Source organism: Myotis myotis, unplaced genomic scaffold (genome assembly GCF_014108235.1).
Source record: "Myotis myotis isolate mMyoMyo1 unplaced genomic scaffold, mMyoMyo1.p scaffold_m19_p_4, whole genome shotgun sequence".
In the NCBI taxonomy this organism is placed as follows: domain Eukaryota; kingdom Metazoa; phylum Chordata; class Mammalia; order Chiroptera; family Vespertilionidae; genus Myotis; species Myotis myotis.
Window position 1 is genome coordinate 129,562,372 of NW_023416346.1, and position 12,583 is coordinate 129,574,954.

Below are 12,583 nucleotides of genomic sequence, written 5' to 3' on the forward strand. Positions count from 1 at the left end.
AGCCCTCCAGGGGATTCGGATGCTCCAGTTCGAGATCCAGTGAGCTAGACTGACCGCTTCTCAATCTTGGCTGCTCATTTTCATTCCATAGGCGAGCTTTTCAAAACTCTCCCTGCCAAGGCCCAGCCCAGATCAATTCAGCCAGAGTCTCTGTGGGTGAGACCCAGACACCAGTATATTTTAAATCTCCTCCAAGTGATTTCAGTGGGCAGACGAGGCAATGGATGCTTTCATTGTACAAATAAGGAAACTGAAGCTCACAGAGTTTCAGCATCCTGCTGGAGATACATAACAAGAAAAAATAGGTATGACACAGTCCACTGTCAGTTCTTTAGATACATGAGCACTAACATACTACATTTGGTTATGGAATGTGTTGGCCACGAGCTTCGGGGTCACATTATCTTTTATTACTAGCACTGATTAATTAAAAACACATCTGGAAACATGCCCTAAATGAAATGAAAACTCGCTTTAGAAACTCGTTAGGCCAGACAATATGACTATAATTGGAAGAAATAGCCGGGCAGAAGCTCAGGACAGTCCCATCTGTAAGCACTTGGGGTCGAGGTAAGACCTTTAAGATTGTGGTGGAGGACAAAGCCTGGAGCTACTTGCCAGTGTGTCTGAGCACTTGGTTCCTGTTTCATATGCGGAACACACAGCGAAGTCACAGCCTTAAAGGTCATTCATGAAAGTGAGTGCCGAAACCGGTTTGGCTCAGTGGATAGAGCGTCAGCCTGTGGACTGAGAGGTCCCGGGTTCTATTCTGGTCAAGGGCATGTACCTGGGTTGCGGGCACATCCCCGGTGGGGGATGTGCAAGAGGCAGCTGGTCGATGTTTCTCTCTCATCGATGTTTCTAACTCTATCTCTCTCCCTTCCTCTCTGTGAAAAATCAATAAAATATATTTTTAAAAAAAGTGAGAAGCCAACAGTTGCATGCTTATCACGTGTTGTATGACTCTTTAGGACTCCCATGCCTTGGGCATTTCTGAAAGGGAACTTTAAAATGATGACTGCTTTGTGCACGTTCCATGGCAGGAAGAACACAGGCTGTTCACCCAGAATAGAGCTGGAGAAAGTGAGGACCAGGTGGAAATCGGGTCATGTCATGATGACAAGTGAAGTTACAGAAACACATACAAACAACCACTGGACGTTTTGATTGAGTAGTTACCTGATCAGAGTGCAGGTTCTGATTTTTGAGCATTTACTGTGTGCTGGGTCCTCTTAGTTCTGCGGTTAAGAGCATGTTTTCAGGGGCCAGTCAGCCTGAATGCACAAACCACAATCTGGAACCCTCTAGTTTAGTTAGCTTAGCAAGTCTCATCGCCTCTGTGCCTCACTTTTCTCCCCTAGAAAATGGAGATAATAATAGTCTCATAGGGCAGCGGTTCTCAACCTGTGGGTCGCAACCCCTTTGGCGGTCGAATGACCCTTTCACAGGGGTCGCCTAAGACCATCCTGCAGATCAGATATTTGCATGACGATTCATCACAGTAGCAACATGACAGTTAGGAAGTAGCAACGAAAATAATTTTATGGTTGGGTCACAACATGAGGAACTGTATTTAAAGGGCCAGAAGGTTGAGAACCACTGGCCTAATGCATAACTGGTCCATGAAGGATGTGGGATTCCTCTCATATCTTCCCATCGCATGCAGCACAGATACCTCCTGTTGGGTTTTATTTTATTAAATAGCACATCTCCCTAGTGCAGGTATCTATCCACTTTTTTATTTAAGCTTGAACTAAGTTAGACCTCTCAGAGTGTGGTGCATCATCTGGTTTTGAATTTCTTTAATTGGGTTACATTGTCCAGTTGAAGGTAAGTATCACCAATTGGTTGATTTATAAAGGTCACCATAACAAGAGTATATTTTCCCCAAGTGGATACAGTTTAGGAGAAATATTAGTAGGGCTTTTTGATACAACATAGACAAGGCTATGAGTAAGAATACAGTGATATTGTTCATTGTATGATGTTATTTAAATCACTCATTAAAATCATTTTAAACAGCAGAACTACTTATTAAATAAACTACAGAGGAAATCAAGCCCTTTCTTTTTTAAATTAATAAATTAAAGGAGAAATAAAATGAAGCCTCGTTTGAGTGCAGTTTCTCAGACATTTAGAGCTCTTTAACGAACATGGAGGAAGCTAAGGCACTGATCTTCAATGTTTGCATGTTTTTCTTTGTCAGGACTCATTATATTTATCTCGCATCTTGCACCAGGAAAACAGTACAGGAAAGCCTCGCTCAGTGTGTGTGAATTTCCATAGTGGCTCCCAGCAGAGGAAAAGCTCATGATGAGCCCTCTAGTTATAAGGAAATAAAGGCAACTATTATTTCCTTGACTATTAAGAAAGTATAAAACACCCTGACTTGTGTCTAGTAAAGGAAAGAGACATATAAACCTTAATTCTGAAATACTTTTTATCTTTACCACCATCTTCTGTCCAAGTGTAGATATTATGCATAAAGTGGGAGAGTGTTTTTACCAATCAGAAAAGAAACACGGCCATTTCAGCAATCTTTCTGCGTGTTTGAGAAGGACCAGTCTAAAGGATAACAGCAAGGAGTGCAAATCCTGTTCAAAGCTTGTTTTGATTAAAATTTCTCTTCACCTTCTGTCCATGTGATTATAAATGAACCAATCTGACTTGCTGATTTCTAACATATAAAAGCTGATATCTGACTCACAGAATCTAAGATTTTAATCTCTAAGATGAATTTAGAAGTCAGCTTTGGGCATTAAAATATTAAATGTTTGAGAGGCTAATTCTTTCATATATAAGAAGAATAAGAAAGATAAAAGAATAAGGATAAGAAGTAAAATGGTAATAATATGAAGAACAGTAACCAGCTATTCCTAACTATACTGGAATCCACGCACACAAAAGAATTTAAATCAAGAATAATGCCAATTAGGAATAAGAAGAAAATGGAGTCTTTGATTAGTCTAACGAATTATTAAGGCATCTAGATTGTAGGATTTTTGGATTAGGACTGTCTAATAATTATTTCTCAGTACACATGGCGAATCAGTCATAAACTGAGCAAATTAAATCTGTGATGGGGAAGAGGAAATGCCAATCACATCATTTGTTCATGACACAGTGACATTGCACTTGGGGTTTAGAATGGACCATCAGGCATGTACCTTCTCTATCCTGACTCTTTGGTCAACTGTGTGCCAGGTAATCATAAAATACTACAAGTTTACAGGAAGTGGGTTTAAGGATGAGAAGTTGATTTCATAACCCGTGCATATATTTTATTTTAAATAAATTTAAATTGTATTGTTTTTAACTTTATTTTACTTTCAATTACACTAGCCATTCAACATAATTATTATTATTTTTGTTTCAGATGTACAGCATAGTGGTTAAACAACTATATAATTTAGGAAATGATTCTCCCCTATAATTCTAATACTCACCTGCACCGTACATGGTTATTACAATATTAGTGACTATATTTGTTATGCTGTACTTTACATCCCCGTGACTATTTTATAATTACCAATTTGTACTTCTTAACCCCTTCACCTTTATTAGCCCCCCAAGACCCCTTCAAACTAGCAACTCCATTTTTTCTCTGTATGAGTTTCTTTCGGTTTTGTTTGTTCATTTGTTTTGTTCTTTAGATTCCACAGATAAGTGAAATCATATGGTATCTGACTTTCTCTATCTGACTTATTTCACTTAGCACAATACCCTCTAAGTCCACCATGTTGTTGAAAATGGTAAAATTTCATTTTTAATGGCTGAGTAATATTCCATCATATACATGTACCAGCACTTTGTCCACTTGTTATATTGATGGGCACTTGGGCTGCTTCCCCATCTTAGCTATTGTGAATAACGCTGCAGGTATCTTTTTTAAAAAAATGTATTTCTTTATTGATTTCAGAGAGGAAGGGAGAAGGAGAGAGAGATAGAAACATCAATGATGACAGAGAATCATTGATCGGTTGCCTCCATTGGGGATGGAGCCCGCAACCCAGGCATGTGCCCCTGGCTGGAATCGAACCTGGGACCCTTCAGTCCACAGGCTGACGCTCTATCCACTGAGCCAAGCCAGCTAGGGCTGCATGTATCTTTTTGAATTAGTGTTTTGGATTTCTTCTGATAAATACCCATAACTGTAATTGCTGGGTCATAAAATAGGTCTGTTTTTAATTTTTTGAGGAACCTCTATGCTATTTTCCATAATGGCTGTGCCATTTTGTAATCCTACCAACAGTGCACTAGGGTTCCCTTTTCTCCACATCTTCACCAACACTTGTTAATTTATTGATGATAGCCATTCTGACTTTTCATGTGTCTATTGGCCATCTGTATATCATCTTTGGAGAAGTGTCTATTCAGGTCTTCTGGCCATTTTTTAATATGATTGTTTGGGGTTTGTTTTGTAGTGTTGAGTAGTATGGGTTCTTATAAATTTTATCTTCTTTCATTCAGCAGGTTATCTTTTCATTTTGTTGATGATTTCCTTTGCTGTGCAAAATTTTAGTTTGATATAATCCCATTTGTTTATTTTTTGTTTTGTTTCTCTTGCCTGAGGAGATATATCAGAAAAAAATATTATTAAGAGTGATGTCACGCCCTAGCTGGTTTGGCATCAGCCTGCAGACTGAAGGGTCCTGGGTTCGATTCCAGTCAAGGGCACATGCCCAGGTTGTGGGCTCAATCCCCAATATGCGGTGTGCAGGAGGCAGCCAATCAATGATTCTCTCTCATCATTGATGTTTTTCTCTCTCTCCCTCTCTCTTCCTGTCTGAAATCAATAAAAATAAAAAAATTATAAAAGAGTGATATCAGAGTTTTTTGCTTATGTTTTTTTCTTGGAGTTTTATGGGTTCAAGTCTTACATTTAAGTCTTGAATTCATTTTCAGTTTATTCTTATATATTGTAACAAGGTTACATTATTTTGCATGTATCTGTTCAATTTTCCCAACACCATTTATTGAATAGACTGTCTTCACTCCATTTTATGTTCTTGCCTCCTTTGTCATATATTAATTGACCATATAGGCATAGGTTTATTTCTATTCTGTTCATTGATCTACATGTCTTTTTATGCCAGTACTAGGATGTTCTGATTGCTATAAGGGTATAGTAATATATCTTGATATAGCTTGATATCAGGTAGCATGATCACTCAACTTTGTTCTTCTTTCTCAAGATTGCTGTGCCTCTTCAGGTTCTTCTGTTGTTCCTTAGACAAATGTGAGGATTATTTCTTCTAATTCAGTGAAAAATGCCATTGGAATTTTGGTAGGGATTTCATTGAATCTTTAGATTACTTTGGGTAGTATGGACATTTTAATAATGTTAATTCTTTCTATCCATGAGTACAATTTATGCTTCCATTTATTTGTATCTTCAATTTCTTTCTTCAGTGAATTTTCTAAGTACAGGTCTTTTACCTCCTTGATTAAGTTTAAACCCTAGGTATTTTTTTTTTATGCAACTGTAAATGGGATTGTTTTCTTAATGTGTCTGACAGTTTATTATTGCTGTATAAAAATGTAACCAATTTCTGAATATTAAATTTGAATCCTCCTAATTTACTGAATTGATTACTTCTAGTATTTTTGGTGGAATCTTTAGGGTTCTTTATATATAGTATCTGCAAATAATGACAGTTTTACTTCTTCCTTTCCAATCTGCATATCTTTTTTTTTTGTATGATTGCTGTGGCTAGGACTTCCAATTCTTTGTTGAATAAGAGTGGTGAAGGTAGACAAGGACCCTGTCTTGTTCCTGTTCTTAAGGAAAATGCTTTTAGCTTTTTCCTGTTTAGTATGATGTTTGCTGTGAGTTTGTCATATAGAGAGAGCTTTTATTTTTATTTATTTATTTTTAAAAATATATTTTATTGATTTTTTACAGAGAGGAAGGGAGAGGGATAGAGAGTTAGAAACATCGATGAGAGAGAAACATCGATCAGCTGCCTCCTGCACACCCCCTACTGGGGATATGCCCGCAACCAAGGTACATGCCCTTGACCAGAATCGAACCTGGGACCTTTCAGTCCGCAGGCCGACGCTCTATCCACTGAGCCAAACCGGTTAGCGCCCATTTTTCTACTACAATTTAGACCAGGGCCTTTCTTGGACTTGCTTTGCTTCTCTGTATGTTGGTTTCCCTATTTTCTGAGCCTCATTGACTTATACTTTTTCATTTAATTTCCTCCTTTTGCTAACACACATCTTTGAGTGTATTCCAAAGAAAGAGTACATGGGATTAAAAAACTTTGAGTCTTTGTATAAAAACAATCGCATTCTACTCTGACATTTGATGCACAGTAGAACTTAGTATAGAATTGTCAGTTAAAAATTTTTTAATCTCAGTTTTTATAGCTCCTACCTTGCAGTGTTGTAGTTAAGAATCACATAATAAAAAATTCATTATTTATAAAGAAGAGAGCTTTCTACTAACAGACGTTTTTAAATGATCATAATTTGCCCAACTGTCCACTGAAAAATCTTAGGCTTAGAGATGTCAGTTGGTTTATCTGCGGTCGGTCTACCAGCTAGTTTACTGGCGACATCAACACTGAAAATGGACTCCAAATGATATTTGCCATCCCTGCCTCTGGTATGCCACTTTCCTTTCATTAACGAACTGAAAAAAAAACACAATTAACTTAATGAGTACTTAAACTCAGTGAGTAGAAACGTGTTTCTTTTTTGTGACATCCTATGAAAATTATATGTGGGATTTTCTTTCTTTTCTAAGCAGGGACTTGGTATTGTTGTCAACTTAAATTACCTTCACTGATCACCTCAGATACAATCTTCCTCAAATTCTCCTCTGCCACCATAAGTATAAACAACTGGGTTTCTGGAACCCCTTAAGGAGAATCAACATACTCTTTTCATAGCCCCCAAAGGACCGTTCACTTGCGCCAGGCGCACCGTTCAGGTGGCTGAGTAGGCAACTTCAATGATTGTGATGACGTGTCCTGACACATATTTCAATAAACTATATGCAGAATCTGATACCATTTTTGTCTTCATATAAACACTACTTCCAGATGTGTTGAACTACTAGAACACGGAGACGTGCCACAGGTACTGCTTGTTGTTCCCTAAGGTGTCCATCCATGTTCGGTAGAGCCTGGCCAGGACCACCTGCCCAGAGACCTATGTTGTATTCGTTGTGGAGGTCTGTTTCTAACCAAACTTGCACAGAACCTCACAGGTTTATCATCTGGGCCTTTATATATATCTATGTCTATATCTATCTATCTATCTATCTATCTATCTATCTATCTATAGCAGATCTGTCAAGACTACAATATCCCTTCAGCTCACATTTGCAAATGCTGTTAATCACAGACTGGGAAACAGAAATCCCTTCCTTTGGTGAATTTGTTTACTCTGCCTCCAATAACTGGGTTTAATGGACACCCCGCCAGGACCACTTATTTCATTAGAAATATTTTAAAATTCTATTTATTTGTAAATGCAAAGGACTCCGTTTATTTACACTGTTTATTTTTCTGAGGCGTTTACTGCATGATTTCTGGGTACAGCTTATTTTACAATAAAAATCCCAAACACTAAGTTTGATTCCTGGTACAGCAATTTCTAATAATAAAACCTTGGTTTATCTACTTGGCGCAAATGCTCCAGTCCGTTCATGTTAGCCTGACAGTTGTAATGTTCACTTTTGGTATTTTGGTGGAGATTAAAAGGTGCACATTTATGAGGTGCCTGGCGAAAGGCTTGGCTCATAGTAGGTACTCCTCTGTGGTGTTTTCTAGGGATATTACCATTAGCATCTTTTCCTTATGTATTATGAGAAGATGGTAGAGATAACCGTCATCAGTCACTGCCTCTTTCCAGAGGAAATGCCCTTTCATATGCCCACCAGAGATGATCATATATATTCTTCCTAGAGAGCTTGTAATCTATAGCTGATAAGCTGTATAATATGTAGACACAAAAGTGTGTGATGCCTTCATATAAAAACATAGCAAATATACTGTCTCACAAGTATGTCCGTGAAACTGAGGTTCTGTTCTAGAAGGCTGATCTCTTTTACTCTCACCTGGATATGGCTCAGATGTGGGAGTGTTAGGATGCAAGACGGCATTATGCTTATTTTTCTCATGAACAGAATAGACGTACTAGAGCAGTGGTTCTCAACCTTCCTCATGCCGCAACCCTTTCATACAGTTCCTCATGTTGTGGTGACCCCCAATGTCATTGTTACAAATTGAACATAATGAAAGCATAGTGATGAATCACAAAACAATATGTAATTATATATGTGTTTTCTGATGGTCTTAGGCGACCTCTGTGAAAGGGTCGTTCGACCCCCAAAGGGGTCGTGACCCACAGGTTGAGAACCGCTGCACTAGATGATGGTAAACCGAAGTTAACCTTAGTCTAATTTTCCAACAGATTCTTTTCCCTTTTGAAATGTAGCAGTGGCAGCAGTCTGATCGGTCTCCATGTCTCAGGGAAGCTGCACTTTACATTTCGTTTTCTTTTCACACATGGTTGTTGAGCACCAGCTGCACAGGAAGTCCAGTGAAAGTGGCTGGGGATACCAAGATGAATAGGACACCATTCTCGCCCTTGAGAGTTTTATAGATTGCTAGGAGAGACAGAGTCCAGTACAGTGGGGCCTTGACTTACGAGTTTAATTCATTCCGTGACAGAGCTCGTAACTCAAATGACTCGTATGTCAAATCTTAAAGTGAACGAGTGAGACACGTGATGCTGGGCTGATGTTGTGGCGTTCACTGTGATGTTCGCTGCGCCAACTAGCGGTGGGGTATCTGAAGCTGGCTCATCACCCGAATTTCAGCTCGCAACTCAAAGCAAAAAATTGGCCGAGATGGCTCGTATCTCGAAAAACTCGTTAGTCGGGACACTCGTAAGTCAAGGCCCCACTGTATATAAAATACAGGGCAGTATGGAAGTGAAACAGCAGGGGTGTACCACGGTTTGCTCAAGCTGGTCCTTACTGTCTCCTGACTCAGCACAGCTCTTCCCAACTCTGTGATCAGTGTCCTCACTGGGGGGAAAGGAGGCAGCTTACACCACGGATATTGGCAAAAGCTACAGCAGATTTTGTCTTTTTTTTTTTTTCTTGAGAGCTGGCTGTTCAACATTTACCAGCACACCGCCGGGTGTCTACAAACTGCTTTATGGCACAGAGGAGGGAAGAGATGAATTTGTCCTGCGGCATTTGAGGAAACCACAGAGTGGTGACATTTGACCTTGTAGTATGGTGGGGAGGGGGCCACAGGACAAGAAAAATGGGGGAAACTCGGAAAGGGCACAGTAATTGCAGGTGGCAATCCCAGCTCATACTTACCTTTGAGGTGATGACAGCAGAAGGCAAACGCAGTGTCAAGAAGCTTCTATTGATAAGGTAAGAAATAGATGTGCCTGGAGATTCAACTCCAGCACAGCCCAACCCCAACCACAGACGGTGATCTGACCCTAAATGTCAATAGTGCTGAGGCGGGAAACCCTGGCCTGTCAGAGTGAAAAGGTCGGAAGTAAGTACCAGAAGAGGCTGGAGTCAGCTTGAGGCTGGAGTCAGCTTGCGGCCGGCCGGTGGGGGCGGGGAGGAGGTGATGGCCCTCCAGGCCCAGCTATGGGGCTGCCCGTTGTCATAGACCTGGTCAGAGTTCCCACCTATTGGCCCCATGCAGCGGGCACTCCTGAAGCTGCCAATTCCTTATTCGCTAAGGTGGTTTTTTCTCTCTGATACCAAACATTTTACAATATTGATTGAGCCATTCTCACAAAATGTTGGCCACTTCTTTGGGGGAAAACACACCACAAGACGTCTGGGCTCTGCTTGCACTTCTTTGAAATGCGAACGTTAGATTTGCATTGAAATCATATGGGCTAAGAGTTGAATAAAGTTATTGTTTATATGGAGCTCAGAAAGCAAACTTAGGAAGTTCTTTTGAGGTCTGGGCTTACGTTTCTAAGAAGCCAGTGAGTTAGCTTTCCTCCTGTTCTCGCTGAGACAGTGTTAAGTTCTCCAGATCAACCCTGCCGGTGAGGTGATAGTTTGTCTTAAGCAAACATCAGTGTTTATGTGACTCATAACAATTTTATTACCTAAAATTATGCCTCGGGTCCTCAGTAGAAAAAGATTCCTGTTCATTTGCTGCGTTTCAACAGGTTCGTGTGCACGTTGCTTTAAGATGTTTCCTAGACCAGTGGTTCTCAACCTCGGCTGCACATGAGAATCACCTGGGAATCTGTTTAAAATCCTGATTTCTGGGCCTCATCCTCCGGACAGTCTGTTTCTTTGTTTCTCATGTTGTGGCCCCATCCCATCACAAAGAAACAGAATTTCTGGAGGATGAGGCCCAGAAATCAGGATTGGAAAAAGATTCCCAGGTGATTCTCATGTGCAGCCCAGGTTGAGAACCACTGTCCTGGATGGATATACAGTTCAGCGCTCTGGAAACGAGGCAGGCGACACCCTCCTCCCTTGATTTCTGATTGCAGCTCAGGTGTGCAACCTAACCATTTGCTTTCCTCCCCGGTGTCTGCAAAAGCAGGACTTCAGGTGCAATAGGATTGGGTCCTGAGGGTTGCGCTTTCCTGTCTGAAAGCGTCCTGCCTGTTCCAAATGCTTTGTGTGCTTAGGGAGCTCTTAAAGCAGCGGTTCTCAACCTTCCTCATGCCGCGACCCTTTCATACAGTTCCTCATGTGGTGGTGACCCCCAACCATAACATTATTTTCGTGGCGACTTCATCACTGTCATGTTGCGACTGTTATGAATCGTCCTGTAAATAGCTGATAGGCAGGATGGATTTTCATTTACAAATTGAACATCATGAAAGCAGAGTGATGAATCACAAAAACAATATGGAATTCTAGATGTGTTTTCCTATGGTCTTAGGCGACCCCTGTGAAAGGGTCGTTCGACCCCCAGGTTGAGAAACCGCTGTCTTAAAGGCAAGGCCTGCAGGTCCTAAGCGAGTGAAGCTTTGCCCAGCGGTGAGATCAGAATGGAACTCATCCTCTGCGTGGGGGGCTCCGGGCCAGGCTTCCAGCTGCTTCCAGTCCTTGAAATCCCGCTGGTTCTCTAATCCTGGCGGAGGCGGCCTCTCTGGCTCCCAGGGTCCACCCCTCCCTCCCGATTGGCCCGGCGCCTCCGGGGGCCCCCGCCGCCCGCCTCCGACGTCCCTGAGCCCCGATTTGAAATCAGAGCCAGGCGGTCCTGCTTCCCCGCTCCCGACTTGCCATAGGCTGCGGGGGAAGCTGGGGAAACTTGACATTGCCCGGGGCCGAGTGCGTGGAGCCACCGATCCAAGAAGAAGCGGCCGACAACGAGCTCCGGGCCGCCTGCGGGGCGCCCCGAGTTGCTTTTGTCTGGCGGCCGCGGCTGGCTTCGGCGTGGCCCCCCGGAACACCGCAGCGTGCGCTCCGAGGCAGCTCGCTCCCTGCCGGATGGGTCATGGGACTCTCAACATGAGGCAGGTAGGCTCCCGGGGCTGCCCGGGCGGCTGGGGAGGGAGGGCGCAGCCTGGGGTCCCGGGGTGTTACTCCTGGAGCAGCAGCCGCCTGGCCGGGGCGGTCCGCTGGGCGCCGAGACCGGGCTGCGTTTTCCTAAGGGAGCCGACGAGGCGGGTTTTCCGAGGTGCGCCCCCTCCCCACCTCCCATCCCCCCCTCGCTCACCCTTCCTACCTCTCCCTTCCCTGGTGATGTCAGGCAGTCATTGTAAAGGGCTTAGAAGCGGGTGGGAGAATATGTAAATCAGCTGCAGTTTGCAGTCCCTGGGGTGCATTGTGCCAGGATCTCTCCCGAGCTTTTTAGCCTCAGTCCCATGCTCGGGGGGAGAAGAAAGACAGCTGAATATCCTGAAAAAGAATTACACGGGGCCCCTGATCTCATTTGGGCTCCCGGTCCTCGGCACTTACTGGTTTGATGGCCAAGAAGGCACCCGCTCTAAACGGAGCAAACAGCCCTTCCAGGAAACGCAAGTTGGTCTCTCTGCCCCCTTCTGGGTCTGGACTGGAGAAGACACCCCTGAAAGGAGTGAACCGAGAAAGGGGGTGACTCCAGCGAGTCTTTGAGAAGATTCGACCAGCAGCTCCGGGGCCCGATGAGAAAATTCCTTATCAGCCTGCCCTAGGCGGGGGCTTCCAGCTTTGCCATTGGGGAAAGGAAAAAAGCGGGCGCAGGCAGCCAGGAGAAGGGTGTCATTTACACCTCCGTCACAGTTACGGGAGAATCTTATGTCAATATTTAAATATCCAGGTCGGTACTCCGAAGGCAAAGGCAGGACTGGGACAACGTGCCAGAGGCTGGCGAGGCTGAGAATGGCAGGAGGAGTGGCCGCCTGGCCAGCTGGGGAGAAATCTGTAGGAAAAGTTAGCATCTGCACTTTTTCTGCTGAGCCACGTTGAGTACCGCCACCCTGAGAGCTTTGGGGGAAGTGATTTGCATGGGAAGCAAGCTGTCCAGTTAGGGGCCTGGGGTGAGGGGTTCAGAACTTTCCCTTCCCTGCAGCCCAGGGGGTGGCAGAGCCCCCTTGCTTGCTTGGTAAATTTCAGTGAGCGCAGAAAAGCACCTTT

The 12,583-nt window shown here is 43.1% G+C and overlaps 1 protein-coding gene across 1 annotated transcript in view; it reads left to right on the forward strand.

Annotated features, from left to right (window-relative positions):
* Positions 1-11,207: 11,207 nt before the first annotated feature.
* Positions 11,208-12,583, forward strand: part of MID1 (midline 1) — a 163,018-nt gene continuing 161,642 nt past the window's right edge. Inside the window, exon 1 of the mRNA XM_036305008.1 lies at positions 11,208-11,485. The gene's annotated coding sequence lies outside the window, so the exon portion shown is untranslated. The remainder of the gene's footprint in view (positions 11,486-12,583) is intronic.